Source organism: Lactuca saligna, chromosome 5 (assembly GCF_052625555.1).
Source record: "Lactuca saligna cultivar CGN05327 chromosome 5, ASM5262555v1, whole genome shotgun sequence".
Lineage (NCBI taxonomy): Eukaryota > Viridiplantae > Streptophyta > Magnoliopsida > Asterales > Asteraceae > Lactuca > Lactuca saligna.
The window spans coordinates 106,445,225-106,462,601 of record NC_136421.1 but is presented as its reverse complement, the minus strand read 5'-3'; the positions used below and the strand labels follow the sequence as shown (position 1 = coordinate 106,462,601).

General features: G+C 39.6%; 2 long non-coding RNA genes across 4 annotated transcripts; both read right to left on the bottom strand.

Annotated features, from left to right (window-relative positions):
• Positions 1-207: 207 nt before the first annotated feature.
• Positions 208-1,593, bottom strand: LOC144998379 (uncharacterized). Of its 2 annotated transcripts, none has more exons than XR_013660290.1 (3): positions 1,415-1,593; positions 995-1,063; positions 208-383 (listed from the first exon to the last, which is right to left on the bottom strand). It is a non-coding gene; the product is annotated as an uncharacterized LOC144998379 (long non-coding RNA). The 2 variants fall into 2 exon arrangements; XR_013660291.1 differs by having other exon boundaries at positions 1,419-1,593.
• A 5,184-nt stretch (positions 1,594-6,777) lies between these two features.
• On the bottom strand, positions 6,778-8,163 carry LOC144998463 (uncharacterized). Of its 2 annotated transcripts, none has more exons than XR_013660334.1 (3): positions 7,985-8,163; positions 7,565-7,633; positions 6,778-6,953 (listed from the first exon to the last, which is right to left on the bottom strand). It is a non-coding gene; the product is annotated as an uncharacterized LOC144998463 (long non-coding RNA). The 2 variants fall into 2 exon arrangements; XR_013660335.1 differs by having other exon boundaries at positions 7,989-8,163.
• Between the last annotated feature and the right edge of the window lie 9,214 nt (positions 8,164-17,377).

The following is a 17,377-nucleotide window of genomic DNA, read 5'->3' as shown; positions in this document are numbered from 1 at the left end:
TCACAATCATCGCTTAGCATTCTAAGTTTAAGTCTAGAAATCCTACAAATTCCTAGTTCGCTTAAACTAATGCTCTGATACCAACTGTGACATCCCCAAAATCACGGCCAGAAAAGACCGGTTTGTTTATGCTTTGTTTAAAAATCAGAGTTACATTTTAAATGAAAGTGTTGCGGAATTTGTCCCAAAACAAAAATATGATAAAGATTTATCAAAAGCATTTCCATAGAAATGTATTTCATTAAAAGACTCGGGATGTCATGTTCGTACAGATCAAAAGCATAAACAGTACAATATAAGCCTTACTACATTATTTCATATCTACAGGCCTATATCCGTAATCCCTCGTCCAAAACATCACACCTATGCTCATGCGCCACTACCTGTAATACATAAAACTGAGTGGGTCAGGCTTGGGAGCCTGGTGAGCACATAGGGTTTTCAACCCACAATAAATAAGTTTATTAATTTCATCGATCAACAATAACCCGATTACCCGTTCCCGTTATCCTCACTTTACGTCCCTAAACACCTATCATAAGGGACCTAGCCTAAGGATCATCATCGGGACGGACACTACTGCTAAGGGGATTCCTCAGCAATAAATGTCCTAAAGGCAACCATGTGGGGGATGGAGTACACCGGCGAACACATCGTTCACAAACACCTACAGGTTGCGAGCCTGCTAGTGTTCCACTGGACTGTCTAGAAGAGTCCGTGGTCGTCATCCATACTCCGCTAGATGACAGAATCAACAACATCAACATCGAGGCCTCTCATCATTTTATCACACATCACCTATTGCATCTACCCATGTTTTACCCCAACATTTTCGTAGATATAAAATACATATACAGTTTAAATCATTGAAAACATGTATAACAACGTTCATCTAGCATAGATAGCAAGTATTCAGATAATATGCACACATAGCACGTAATTTATATAAAATACTTCATATCTATGTGTAAGTTGAAAGTAACTATGCACTCACTTGTTAAGGTGATGATTCCAAAATCGGGCAGCGCTTGCTTCTAACGATTCTATTTTCCTTCGACGAAACCTAGCATTATTATCGCTAAATTTTAGTCTAATATTTACCGTGACCAACTATTAGTCTTAGTATTATTATTATTATATAAGCGTTAAACAATATTTTCCAACCACTATGTACAGACAGGGGCCAGACATAAAACACCGGAGGGCAGGACCATTTTGGCATATAGCACTTCTGAAATCCAACAACCCTATGCGGCCCTTTAAACCAGATTCCCCGTACCGCGAGTAGTTAAAAAAAATATTATAACGACACTTATATAAGTTATAATAATAGCTCAAATATTTATTATAAGTTCATAATAACAATACTAATTTTAAATATAAGCTATATTAAAATAAGGTAAGCATAACTTACTTACAAGGGGGTTTTAGCTAGGAGTCGGGCTCTGCAGGGGCAGAACTTCGTCGCTGAATCTTTCTAAGAAAGATTCGTGCAGCGCTTCAGCGCTCACCTTACTATACTAAGCTACAGAAAGAGAAGTCGAATCACGAGGGACCGAAATTCTCGGGGGATAAGGAGAGAAAGACTCTTGAATCAAGAGAATGGTGAAAGAAATATGAGAGCCCAAGGCTCTTATTTATACTAATTGAATTTTCAAAAACTACCCTCCATAATTACTTAATGACCTTTTAGTTATATAAACAACTAAACACCCCTCTATAATACTATTTTAAATGGATTTAATGATATTTGTACTAAACTAATGTCGAAAGAATTCAACATTAGTCTTATAATGACCGCATCGTCGATACCTTTCTAATGATATATACATATGTATATATATGTGTACGTATACATGATTTATACTTTATTTTAATACGTAAATATGCTATTATAATTTGTAACTCGTTCATACGAACTCCGTTTTTGACGTTCTTTATATCCACGCGTAGGTGAAGACGTACTCTACAACTTTCGTTTAGACTCCGTCGGCTAATTTTGACTTTATTTTTAAAGTTATATTTTTAACAAGCCGGGACAGGATTGGTCTGTTTAAAATCTCATAACTTCTTCATACGAAGTCAGATTTGGGCGTTCTTTTTATCGATGTTCTTAGTTTAATATATTCTACGACTTTCGTTTAGATCGCTAAGGCTAAATCTCGCTCTATCGTAAATTCACTATTCACGCTTCCCGGTATCGTGCCGGTTCTGTCGTGAAACTTCGACGGGTCATAACTTCTTCGTTATAACTCGGATTTCGGCGTTCCTTATATGCACGGAAACCTTGAGACATATTCTACAACTTTATGTAGAGATATCGGGATTATCTCACACTTTAATTTTGACGCTCATTTTTATTCTTTATTAATTATACATTTATAATTAAATAATAAACACATATAATTCACATAATACTCAAATATTTCATCTTTATTACTTCAAAAAGAGTTACAAGAGTTGACCTAGACTATTACATTGACAAAAATGCTTAGCCCTGAAACCCGGGCGTTACAAGATAGCGACTCATCATGTCATCCTCTGTTTCCCAAGTGAGATTCGGCCCATTAGTATGTTTCCATTGGACTAGCACCAAGTCGACCATCTTGCGTCGTAACTTCTTAGTCTTACGGTCAACAATTGCCTCAGGCTCTTCGATCAACCTTTTATTTTCATCCATCCATAACTCTGAGATTGGAATTATGTCGGGAACATCTCCCGTGAATTTCCTCAAATAACACACATGGAAGGTGTTATGAATACCATTGAGTTCTTCGGGCAATTCTAGCTTGTAAGCTTGGTTCCCTATCTTCTGAAGAACTTTGAACGGTCCAATAAACCTTGGACTCAACTTTCCTCGTTTCCCAAATCGTATAAGTCCCTTCCACGGTGAGACTTTAAGCAAAACGGAATCCCCAACTTCGAAAGTTATCGGTCGTCTTTTCTTGTCAGCATAGCTCTTCTGACGATCCTGGGCTGCTAACATCCTTTCCCTAATCACCTTCAACTTCTCAGCAGTCTCATGGACTATCTCGGGGCCCATAAACTGCTTCTCTCCGGCTTCAAGCCAACAAGACGGCGTACGACACTTCTGCCCATACAAGGCTTGATAAGGAGCCATCTTGATGCTCGAGTGAAAACTATTGTTGTAGGAAAATTCTACCAGAGGTAAGTGCTCGTCCCAATTCCCTTGGAATTCGAGGGTACATGCTCTCAACATATCTTCCAGCGTCTGAATCGTTCTTTCGCTCTGACCATCAGTTTGCGGATGGTAAGCAGTACTCAAACACAACTTTGTACCTAACTCCTCTTGTAGACTCCTCCAAAACCTTGACGTGAAACGACTATCACGATCTGATACAATCGTAAGAGGGACACCGTGAAGTCTTACAATTTCCTTCACGTAAGCATTTGCGAGCTTATCCATAGACCACTTCTCGTTGGCTGCTATGAAGTGTGCACTCTTGGTGAAACGATCCACGACTACCCAAATCATGTCGTGACCGTTCTTCGTCTTGGGCAGTTTAGTCACAAAATCCATGGTGATGTCTTCCCATTTACCCATGGGTACAGGTAAGGGTTCTAAACTCCCATACGGTTTCTGATGTTGTGCCTTAACCCTCGCACATGTTACGCACTCAGCCACATACTTCGCAACATCGAGCTTCATCGTCGGCCACCAGTAGTAGGGTTTTAGGTCCTTATACATTTTAATGCTACCGGGATGAATTGAGTACATGGTATTATGCGCTTCTTCCATCAGAAGATCTCTTATTCCTCCCGTCTTAGGTACCCAAATTCGATCTTGGAATACCTTCAGTCCACAACTGTTTGTACCGAACACTAACGTTCTTCCCAAACGTTCTTCCTTTCGGTCATTTTTCTCTAAAGCTTCTTCTTGAGCTTTCCTGATGCTTTCCACAATCGTCGAGACGACTTCAATTCTTAACGCTCTTGGCCTTTTCCTTTCAAGATTGACTTTCCGACTGAGAGCATCAGCAACAATATTTGCTTTACCTGGGTGGTAAAGTATCTCACAGTCGTAGTCCTTGAGAAGTTCTAGCCAACGTCGTTGCCTCATGTTCAACTCCTTCTGATTAAAGAGGTACTGGAGACTCTTATGATCAGTGAAGAGCTTGCACTTCGTGCCGTAGAGGTAATGCCTCCATATCTTTAAGGCAAAAACTACCGCTGCCAACTCCAGATCATGAGTGGGGTAGTTCTTTTCGTGCTCTTTCAATTGTCGAGATGCGTATGCTATCACCTTTTCTCTTTGGGTCAGAACACAACCCAACCCGACTCCAGAAGCATCACTATAAACCGCGAAATCTTCGACTCCATCGGGTAGAGAAAGTATCGGTGCTTCACATAACTTCTTCTTTAGCTTCTCGAATGCCTCATCATGTTTCTCACTCCACGTATACGTAGCTCCTTTATGAGTCAAAGCTGTTAATGGAGTAGCTATCGAAGAAAAGCCTTGGATAAATCGTCGATAATATCCGGCTAATCCTAGAAAGCTTCGAATCTCCGTGGGACTCTTTGGACGTTCCCACTTCATTACAGCCTCGATCTTTGCGGGGTCAACCATTATTCCCTCCTGGTTAACAACATGACCCAAGAATTGGACTTCCCGTATCCAAAAGTCGCATTTGGAGAACTTTGCAAAAAGCTTCTCCTTCTTCAACACTTCTAATACTTCCCGTAGATGCTTTCCATGCTCCTCTTGGCTTTTTGAGTAGATGAGAATGTCGTCGATGAACACTATCACGGATTTATCGAGGAATGGTTTACAAACCCTATTCATCAAATCCATGAATGTTGCGGGAGCATTGGTTAGCCCGAATGGCATAACTAAGAACTCGTAGTGTCCATATCTCGTTCTGAATGCAGTCTTCTCAATATCCTGCTTTCTCACCTTTAGCTAATGATATCCTGACCTAAGATCGATCTTTGAGAAGTAGCTCGAACCTTGCAGCTGATCGAATAGGTCATCAATCCTCGGCAATGGATACTTGTTCTTCACCGTTGCCTTATTCAGCTCTCGGTAGTCTATACACATTCTCATACTTCCGTCTTTCTTCTTCACGAATAACACCGGAGCTCCCCAGGGTGATGAACTAGGTCGAATAAAACCGTTGTCCAACAGCTCCTGAAGTTGCGTCATGAGCTCCTTCATCTCCGTCGGTGCTAATCGGTAAGGTGCCTTTGCTATCAGTGTTGTTCCTGGTAACAAGTCTATACGAAACTCCACTTGCCTATCAGGTGGTAATCCGGGAAGATCTTCGGGAAAGACTTCCGGATAATCACACACAACCGGTATATTATGCACCTCTTTCTTCTCCTTCTTGGCATCGATTACGAATGCCAAGTATGATGCACATCCTTTGGACAAACATTTCCTGGCTTTCATCAGGGAGATGATTCCAGAATTCACTCTGTGTTTGTCCCCATACACCATAAATGATTCTTTTCCGGGTGGGTTTACCTTTACTATCTTCTTTCAGCATTGAATCTCAGCATCGTTGGCGCTAAGCCAATCCATACCCAAAACGATGTCGAAACCGTTTAACTCTATGGGTAATAGCTCTTCGTGGAATTTGTTTCCGTTTAGGTCAATGACGATGTTCCTAATACGATTACTAACAGGTACGAATTTGCCACTGGCAACTTCTACAATCAGGGCATTATCTAGTTTTTCTACAGGCAATGCTAATTTCCCACCAAATTTATGCGACACAAAGGAGTAGTTGGCTCCGGAATCAAATAGTATATTTGCAGGCAAACCATTTACAAGAAAGGTACCTGAAGCGACGTTTGCTGCCTCCTTTGCAGCCTCGAGCGTCATCTGGAAGGCTCTCGCCTTCGGCTTCGGTGTTATGTTGGGTCTTCCTGTCTCCTTCTTCTTCGGGCAATCTTTCAAAATGTGCCCTTCTTCATTGCACCCATAACAGGATTTCTGGTTGAGGGTGCATTCATTGGCGTAGTGCCCAGGCTTTCCGCATTTGAAACAAGTGACCCCTCCGTCACACTTTCCTTGGTGCTTCTTCTTGCATTTGTCGCACCATTTTGCTTCGACTCCTCCTCCTCTCGAACCAGACTTAGAGAATTTACTCCTCTTGCTGGACCTTGAAGATCCATCTAACATCCTTTTCTCTCCTACCTCATATCTCTACAGACCTTCTCCCTTAACTAGGTCGCTACATTCTTGGCTGCTCTAACGGTTGTCTTCAAAGTAGTTGCCATTTTGACCATTGGGCCAAAGTCAGCTGACAATCCATTAGCAAACCTCTCTATCTTTGAGAGTTCGATAGGCACCAAGCCGAAGTTTGAGACGAGAATATTAAGATAGGGAAATCTTTACTTACGATAAACGTTTAAATCCTCCTCGAAACATTTACATGCTAGTTCTAATATCGTAGTCGTACGTTTAGAATCCTAAACACATAAGGTTTCCAGATCCGGTCGGCAATAGACCATAGATCCGAAGAAATAACAGCATATCATGCACAAAGCATTTAGCACATAAAAGCATTTTAGGCATAATTCCTAAAATAGGCTAGTGCTCACACCTCACAATCATCGCTTAGCATTCTAAGTTTAAGTCTAGAAATCCTACAAATTCCTAGTTCGCTTAAACTAATGCTCTGATACCAACTGTGACATCCCCAAAATCACGGCCAGAAAAGACCGGTTTGTTTATGCTTTGTTTAAAAATCAGAGTTACATTTTAAATGAAAGTGTTGCGGAATTTGTCCCAAAACAAAAATATGATAAAGATTTATCAAAAGCATTTCCATAGAAATGTATTTCATTAAAAGACTCGGGATGTCATGTTCGTACAGATCAAAAGCATAAACAGTACAATATAAGCCTTACTACATTATTTCATATCTACAGGCCTATATCCGTAATCCCTCGTCCAAAACATCACACCTATGCTCATGCGCCACTACCTGTAATACATAAAACTGAGTGGGTCAGGCTTGGGAGCCTGGTGAGCACATAGGGTTTTCAACCCACAATAAATAAGTTTATTAATTTCATCGATCAACAATAACCCGATTACCCGTTCCCGTTATCCTCACTTTACGTCCCTAAACACCTATCATAAGGGACCTAGCCTAAGGATCATCATCGGGACGGACACTACTGCTAAGGGGATTCCTCAGCAATAAATGTCCTAAAGGCAACCATGTGGGGGATGGAGTACACCGGCGAACACATCGTTCACAAACACCTACAGGTTGCGAGCCTGCTAGTGTTCTACTGGACTGTCTAGAAGAGTCCGTGGTCGTCATCCATACTCCGCTAGATGACAGAATCAACAACATCAACATCGAGGCCTCTCATCATTTTATCACACATCACCTATTGCATCTACCCATGTTTTACCCCAACATTTTCGTAGATATAAAATACATATACAGTTTAAATCATTGAAAACATGTATAACAACGTTCATCTAGCATAGATAGCAAGTATTCAGATAATATGCACACATAGCACGTAATTTATATAAAATACTTCATATCTATGTGTAAGTTGAAAGTAACTATGCACTCACTTGTTAAGGTGATGATTCCAAAATCGGGCAGCGCTTGCTTCTAACGATTCTATTTTCCTTCGACGAAACCTAGCATTATTATCGCTAAATTTTAGTCTAATATTTACCGTGACCAACTATTAGTCTTAGTATTATTATTATTATATAAGCGTTAAACAATATTTTCCAACCACTATGTACAGACAGGGGCCAGACATAAAACACCGGAGGGCAGGACCATTTTGGCATATAGCACTTCTGAAATCCAACAACCCTATGCGGCCCTTTAAACCAGATTCCCCGTACCGCGAGTAGTTAAAAAAAATATTATAACGACACTTATATAAGTTATAATAATAGCTCAAATATTTATTATAAGTTCATAATAACAATACTAATTTTAAATATAAGCTATATTAAAATAAGGTAAGCATAACTTACTTACAAGGGGGTTTTAGCTAGGAGTCGGGCTCTGCAGGGGCAGAACTTCGTCGCTGAATCTTTCTAAGAAAGATTCGTGCAGCGCTTCAGCGCTCACCTTACTATACTAAGCTACAGAAAGAGAAGTCGAATCACGAGGGACCGAAATTCTCGGGGGATAAGGAGAGAAAGACTCTTGAATCAAGAGAATGGTGCAAGAAATATGAGAGCCCAAGGCTCTTATTTATACTAATTGAATTTTCAAAAACTACCCTCCATAATTACTTAATGACCTTTTAGTTATATAAACAACTAAACACCCCTCTATAATACTATTTTAAATGGATTTAATGATATTTGTACTAAACTAATGTCGAAAGAATTCAACATTAGTCTTATAATGACCGCATCGTCGATACCTTTCTAATGATATATACATATGTATATATATGTGTACGTATACATGATTTATACTTTATTTTAATACGTAAATATGCTATTATAATTTGTAACTCGTTCATACGAACTCCGTTTTTGACGTTCTTTATATCCACGCGTAGGTGAAGACGTACTCTACAACTTTCGTTTAGACTCCGTCGGCTAATTTTGACTTTATTTTTAAAGTTATATTTTTAACAAGCCGGGACAGGATTGGTCTGTTTAAAATCTCATAACTTCTTCATACGAAGTCAGATTTGGGCGTTCTTTTTATCGATGTTCTTAGTTTAATATATTCTACGACTTTCGTTTAGATCGCTAAGGCTAAATCTCGCTCTATCGTAAATTCACTATTCACGCTTCCCGGTATCGTGCCGGTTCTGTCGTGAAACTTCGACGGGTCATAACTTCTTCGTTATAACTCGGATTTCGGCGTTCCTTATATGCACGGAAACCTTGAGACATATTCTACAACTTTATGTAGAGATATCGGGATTATCTCACACTTTAATTTTGACGCTCATTTTTATTCTTTATTAATTATACATTTATAATTAAATAATAAACACATATAATTCACATAATACTCAAATATTTCATCTTTATTACTTCAAAAAGAGTTACAAGAGTTGACCTAGACTATTACATTGACAAAAATGCTTAGCCCTGAAACCCGGGCGTTACAAGGAACATTGGTCAAGCTGATCCCCCGGTGATTAGGAGGAACAATCATGATGAAGGAGTCGAGAGGAATGGATGCAAGTACAAATATTTTCTAACTTGCAAGCCATCGACTTTCACTGGGAAGGAAGATCCGATTGGGGTCATGGATTGGATCTCAGAGATGTAATTGGCCTTCATGACATGTGGTTGGAAAACCAAGCTACAAACCACATTTGATGTATGTCAATTCAGAGGAGGCGCTGTTCGTTGGTGGAATACCCTAGGGAAGACTTTGAGCCCCAATGAGCACCTACAACTGGCATGGGCAGAGTTTCTGGTGCAATTTAAACGAAAGTACTGCTCAGCTCAAAACTTACTCGAGCTAGATAACCAGTTCCTGACCTTGAAAAAAGGAAGCATGTCAATTGATGAATACACCAACAACTTCACAGAGAAGATGGAGTTCGCCTTGCGACTTGTTCCGGATCAGCTGATGAAAATCGACAAGTACGCAAAGGGACTTCCATGGGAGTACGCGGTGCCAGTGCGTCAGACACCTACTCTGGAGGCAGCTATCTGGGCTGCCATGTCTGTGGAAGATATGATTAAGGGAAGAGCAGCCAACAAGATTGAGGTTGGCGAAAAGAGGAAGTTTGACGGGTCTACGAGGCCCAATAAGAAGATTAAGTCTAGTTCAAACGAGTCTTAGCGGAGGAGGAAACAAAGTGAAATGGTGCGAGAAGTGCAAGAAGAATCACTTTGGGAAATGTAGCGAAGAAGTGACTTGCTACAAGTGTGGGAAGACCGGACATTACGCCAACGAGTGCACCGCCAACAAAAGGGTGTGTTATGAATTCCGTGAAGAAGGGCATGTTGCTAAGGATTGGCCGAAAAAGAAAGAGGCGGCAAGACCAAACATTTCGCCAAAACCAAAGGCAAGTGCATTCCATATGATCCTAGACGAAGCTGCTGACGATGCAAGGAATCAGGAGTGAGGATGGATACATGGAGATCAAGTTATGAAGAATCCATGTAAATAGTGTCATATGGTGTAGCCTATTAAAGGCATAATCTAGGGTGAACTTGAACACCCATGTAATCATTTCAAGGAATAATATAAAACCTTCGTTTTGATATTTTATGTGTGATTTTCTTATATGGTGACTTGGAAAACTACGGGACAATACTTGGGACGAGTATGCGTAGGTGTGAAAGGTAGTAGAGGCCTATACTACCGAAAGCACAGGACTCACACTTGGATCAGGGAAAGTCACAAGGTTACCAAGAAACTAGTAATTGGTTTTGTTTTATTCAAGTATGTCGTTACCATTGTTTTGGTAATGAATAACAAGATTGTTGTTATCCTGAACCTAGTGGTCATATCACATTGAGTCCGACTACGATGAGTAGGTTACGTGGTTCAGAGCACCAAGTTTGATGTAGCGTCCGGCTTAAACCAAACGATTGAAATCAAAGCTATCAATAGAAGTATCGTGCTCATTGTTAAAGAAGTTGGTAGCTAGAAATGCTACATGTTAAAATGTGATTATATCACATTAGACCGTGAAGGAAGGCATATTCCATTCCGGAATTTGACTCTAAGAGACCTGAGTCTAAGCGTTGTTACATACGATAATAGGTCATTAGAATATGACACATCGGTCAATTGTAGCAATCTAATTAACTTAACCTAAGAAGAAGAAGGTGTCTCTGATAAAGAATGAGCTTGTGACACGAAGGTCATGATTGAAAGTCTAACGAGCAGGTGCAAGACCAAGCACCGCCTGCAATCAAGGAGTCCAAGAGTTAGATACTCGTTAGAAGCAACATAGAAGTTACAGTTATTACCTAGGATGAAAAGATAACGTATGGAGTCATTATACTGCCCTGTTTCGCTGATGATTCCGGGATGTAATCATCCTAAGGGGGAGATAATTGTAACGCCCGTAGATCCGGGCTAGTCAATTTTGAGGCAATAGGGGCCGAAATCGACTTTTTGACAAAAGATTATTAAGAATAAATAATCTCAACCAAGTTTTAGTATATGTTACAAGGTTTCCGTACATATAAAGAGCATTGAAATCCGAGTTATAACGAAGAAGTTATGACCCATCGAATTTTCGCAACGGAACCGACACGATACCGGGAGGTGTAAATAGTGAATTTACGATAGTGCGACATTTAGCCTTAGGGATCTAAACGAAATTCGTAGTATATGTTAAACCGATAGTGTGCATAAAAAGAATATCCAAATCTGAATTCGTATGAGGAAGTTACGATTTTTCTAAGATTTAGCATAGTAGTGCACAGCCCGAAATCTGAATTTTAGATCGGTCGATTTTTAGCCAAAATAATCTAAACGATAAATGAAGATATCGTTAAGAGGAGTTAAACTATAAAAAGACAGTAAAAAACAGAGCTCGTATGCGAAAGATATGGACGAAGCTTAGTCCCTACTCTTCGAGCGTTGCGAATTCGATACAGTTTTGTAAATCTGAGATAGAGTGAGAATTAGCCGACGGGATCTAAATAAAAGTTGTAGTACTCGTAAATAAAAATGCTTGGATATAAATAACGTCAATAATAGAGCTCGTATGCGAAAGTTATGGACGAAGCTTAGTCCCTACTTTTCGAGTGCAGCGAATTCGATACAGTTTTGTAAATCCGAGATAGAATGAGAATTAGCCAACGAGGTCTAAATGAGAGTTGAAGATCTCATTAATAGGAACTCAACAGTAAGAAGAGAGACAAAAATGGAGCTCGTATGCGAAAGTTATGGACGAAGCTTAGTCTCTACTTTTCCAGCGTGGCGAATTCGATACAGTTTTGTAAATCCGAGATAGAATGAGAATTAGCCAACGAGGTCTAAATGAAAGTTGAAGATCTCATTAATAGGAACTCAACGCTAAAAAGACAGACAAAAACAGAGCTCGTATGCAAAAGTTACGGATGAAGCTTGGAGACTACTTTACTATAAACCTCCTATAAATACAAGGGTGAACTCCTCATATTTTCTTCACACCATCAAACCTTTCTTTCTCTCTCTAACTTCGCTCTAACCTCCCTATACCCCTCCCAAGTCTAGGGAACCTCCCTATCACGATAAGAAAGCCTCGGAGCGCCCGATTGCTCCGAGAAGAAAAGTTTTCGGCTCGGAAACGCTGCTCCAGCGAAGCCCGATTTTTAATAAAAACCCGTTGTAAGTGAGTTACGCATATATTATATTTCATATAGCTTTTATTTAATTATAGTAACATTATTAGGACCTTAAAATAATTATTTGGGTTATTATTATGAGTTATATTGAGTGTTATTTAGCGCTTATATAATAGTAATAATAGCTAGACTATTAATTAGTCGCGATTAACGTTAAAACTAAACTCTGGTGGTATTAATACTAGGTTTTGGTCAAGGAAAAAATGTTTTGAGATAACGAAGTGTTGTTCAAGTACCGAGTCACCACCTAATCATGTGAGTGCATAGTTACTTTCAGCTTACACATAGATATGAAGTATTTTATATAAATTACGTGTTGTGTGTGCATATTATCTGTATACTTGCTATCTATGTTGGATGAACGCTTTTATAAATTAATTTTAAATAATATAAACTGTATATGTATTTTATATTTACAAAATGTGTTGGTTAAAATATGAGTAGATGTAATAGTTGTTGTGTGACAAATAAAAATAATGAGAGGCCTCGTTATAGATGTTATTGATGATCCAGTCATCTAGCGGAGTATAGATGACGACCACAGACTATTCTAGACAGTCCAGTGGAATACTAGCAGGCTCGCAACATGTATATGTTTATTTGAACTGTGTGCTCACTAGATGTACTCCATCCCCCACATGGTTGCCTTAAGGACATTTATTGCTGAGGAATCCCCTTTGCAGTAGTGTCCATCCCGATGGTAGTCCTTAGACTAGGTCCCTTGTGTTAGATGTTTTAGGGACGTAAAGTGAGCATAACAGGAATGGGTAATTGGTTTTGTTTGGTTTGATAAAGCTAATAACTTATTTATTGTGGGTTGAAAACCCTATGTGCTCACAAGGCTCCCAAGCCTGACCCAGTCAGTTTCTTGTATTACAGGTAGTGGTGCATGAGCATAGATATGATGTTTTGGACGAGGGATTACGGATATAGGCTTGTAGATATGAAATAATGTAGTAACACCTATGTTGTATTGTTTATACTTATGTACTGTATCGAACATGACATCCCGAGTCTTTTTAAATGAAATACATTTCTACAGAAATGCTTTTGATAAATCTTTATCATATTTTGTTTTGGGACAAATTCCGCAACACTTTTATTTAAAATATTACTCTGATTTTTAAACAAAGCATAAACAAAATCGTTCTTTTTTGGCCGTGAAAATGGGGATGTCACAGTTGGTATCAGAGCATTAGTTTAGGCGAACTAGGAATTTGTAGAATTAAACTTAGAATGCTAAGCAATGATTGTGAGGTGTGAGCACTAGCTTATTTTGGGAATTATGCCTAAAATGCTTTTATGTGCTAAATGCTTTGTGCCTGACATGCTATTATTTGTTCGGATCTATGGTCTGTTGCCGACCGGATCTGGAAACCTTATGTGTTTAGAGTTCTAAGCTTTTAACTATGATATTAGAACTAGCATATAAATGTTTCGGAGTGATAAGGATGATTTAAACGTCAATTCTAAATAAAGATCTAGATTCACCTTATTCGGTGTATAGATCAAGATGGCAAGGACCTGTAGCGGAAACGTGAATGCAAATGGGAACCGAGATCAGCCCCCAGTGATACAGCAAATACCAGTCGTAGTAGAAGTTGCACCCGAGCTAATCACGATGGCCGGAGTGCAAGAATTGATCCAGATGATGTTGGATCGTCAAATGGAGGAAACAAGGCGTTTACTTCAACAAGCTCGAGAGGAAATTACGATGCCTATTGAACAACCCGAGCTGAATGATGGGCAATCAGAGGAAGGGAATGACAGTAGGAACATTGGTCAAGCTGATCCCCCGGTGATTAGGAGGAACAATCATGATGAAGGAGTCGAGAGGAATGGATGCAAGTACAAATATTTTCTAACTTGTAAGCCATCGACTTTCACTGGGAAGGAAGATCCGATTGGGGTCATGGATTGGATCTCAGAGATGTAATTGGCCTTCATGACATGTGGTTGGAAAACCAAGCTACAAACCACATTTGATGTATGTCAATTCAGAGGAGGCACTGTTCGTTGGTGGAATACCCTAGGGAAGACTTTGAGCCCCAATGAGCACCTACAACTGGCATGGGCAGAGTTTCTGGTGCAATTTAAACGAAAGTACTGCTCAGCTCAAAACTTACTCGAGCTAGATAACCAGTTCCTGACCTTGAAAAAAGGAAGCATGTCAATTGATGAATACACCAACAACTTCACAGAGAAGATGGAGTTCGCCTTGCGACTTGTTCCGGATGAGCTGATGAAAATCGACAAGTACGCAAAGGGACTTCCATGGGAGTACGCGGTGCCAGTGCGTCAGACACCTACTCTGGAGGCAGCTATCTGGGCTGCCATGTCTGTGGAAGATATGATTAAGGGAAGAGCAGCCAACAAGATTGAGGTTGGCGAAAAGAGGAAGTTTGACGGGTCTACGAGGCCCAATAAGAAGATTAAGTCTAGTTCAAACGAGTCTTAGCGGAGGAGGAAACAAAGTGAAATGGTGCGAGAAGTGCAAGAAGAATCACTTTGGGAAATGTAGCGAAGAAGTGACTTGCTACAAGTGTGGGAAGACCGGACATTACGCCAACGAGTGCACCGCCAACAAAAGGGTGTGTTATGAATTCCGTGAAGAAGGGCATGTTGCTAAGGATTGGCCGAAAAAGAAAGAGGCGGCAAGACCAAACATTTCGCCAAAACCAAAGGCAAGTGCATTCCATATGATCCTAGACGAAGCTGCTGACGATGCAAGGAATCAGGAGTGAGGATGGATACATGGAGATCAAGTTATGAAGAATCCATGTAAATAGTGTCATATGGTGTAGCCTATTAAAGGCATAATCTAGGGTGAACTTGAACACCCATGTAATCATTTCAAGGAATAATATAAAACCTTCGTTTTGATATTTTATGTGTGATTTTCTTATATGGTGACTTGGAAAACTACGGGACAATACTTGGGACGAGTATGCGTAGGTGTGAAAGGTAGTAGAGGCCTATACTACCGAAAGCACAGGACTCACACTTGGATCAGGGAAAGTCACAAGGTTACCAAGAAACTAGTAATTGGTTTTGTTTTATTCAAGTATGTCGTTATCATTGTTTCGGTAATGAATAACAAGATTGTTGTTATCCCGAACCTAGTGGTCATATCACATTGAGTCCGACTACGATGAGTAGGTTACGTGGTTCAGAGCACCAAGTTTGATGTAGCGTCCGGCTTAAACCAAACGATTGAAATCAAAGCGATCAATAGAAGTATCGTGCTCATTGTTAAAGAAGTTGGTAGATAGAAATGCTACATGTTAAAATGTGATTATATCACATTAGACCGTGAAGGAAGGCATATTCCATTCCGGAATTTGACTCTAAGAGACCTGAGTCTAAGCGTTGTTACATACGATAATAGGTAATTAGAATATGACACATCGGTCAATTGTAGCAATCTAATTAACTTATCCTAAGAAGAAGAAGGTTTCTCTGATAAAGAATGAGCTTGTGACACGAAGGTCATGATTGAAAGTCTAACGAGCAGGTGCAAGACCAAGCACCGCCTGCAATCAAGGAGTCCAAGAGTTAGATACTCATTAGAAGCAACATAGAAGTTACAGTTATTACCTAGGATGAAAAGATAACGTATGGAGTCATTATACTGCCCTGTTTCGCTGATGATTCCGGGACGTAATCATCCTAAGGGGGAGATAATTGTAACGCCCGTAGATCCGGGCTAGTCAATTTTGAGGCAATAGGGGCCGAAATCGACTTTTTGACAAAAGATTATTAAGAATAAATAATCTCAACCAAGTTTTAGTATATGTTACAAGGTTTCCGTACATATAAAGAGCATTGAAATCCGAGTTATAACGAAGAAGTTATGACCCATCGAATTTTCGCAACGGAACCGACACGATACCGGGAGGTGTAAATAGTGAATTTACGATAGTGCGACATTTAGCCTTAGGGATCTAAACGAAATTCGTAGTATATGTTAAACCGATAGTGTGCATAAAAAGAATATCCAAATCTGAATTCGTATGAGGAAGTTACGATTTTTCTAAGATTTAGCATAGTAGTGCACAGCCCGAAATCTGAATTTTAGATCGGTCGATTTTTAGCCAAAATAATCTAAACGATAAATGAAGATATCGTTAAGAGGAGTTAAACTATAAAAAGACAGTAAAAAACAGAGCTCGTATGCGAAAGATATGGACGAAGCTTAGTCCCTACTCTTCGAGCGTTGCGAATTCGATACAGTTTTGTAAATCTGAGATAGAGTGAGAATTAGCCGACGGGATCTAAATAAAAGTTGTAGTACTCGTAAATAAAAATGCTTGGATATAAATAACGTCAATAATAGAGCTCGTATGCGAAAGTTATGGACGAAGCTTAGTCCCTACTTTTCGAGTGCAGCGAATTCGATACAGTTTTGTAAATCCGAGATAGAATGAGAATTAGCCAACGAGGTCTAAATGAGAGTTGAAGATCTCATTAATAGGAACTCAACAGTAAGAAGAGAGACAAAAATGGAGCTCGTATGCGAAAGTTATGGACGAAGCTTAGTCTCTACTTTTCCAGCGTGGCGAATTCGATACAGTTTTGTAAATCCGAGATAGAATGAGAATTAGCCAACGAGGTCTAAATGAAAGTTGAAGATCTCATTAATAGGAACTCAACGCTAAAAAGACAGACAAAAACAGAGCTCGTATGCAAAAGTTACGGACGAAGCTTGGAGACTACTTTACTATAAAACTCCTATAAATACAAGGGTGAACTCCTCATATTTTCTTCACACCTTCAAACTTTCTTTCTCTCTCTAACTTCTCTCTAACCTCCCTATACCCCTCCCAAGTCTAGGGAACCTCCCTATCATGAGAAGAAAGCCTCGGAGCGCCCGATTGCTCCGAGAAGAAAAGTTTTCGGCTCGGAAATGCTGCTCCAGCAAAGCCCGATTTTTAATAAAAACCCGCTGTAAGTGAGTTACGCCTATACTATATTTAATATAGCTTTTATTTAATTATAGTAACATTATTAGGACCTTAAAATAATTATTTGGGTTATTATTATGAGTTATATTGAGTGTTATTTAACGCTTATATAATAGTAATAATAGCTAGACTG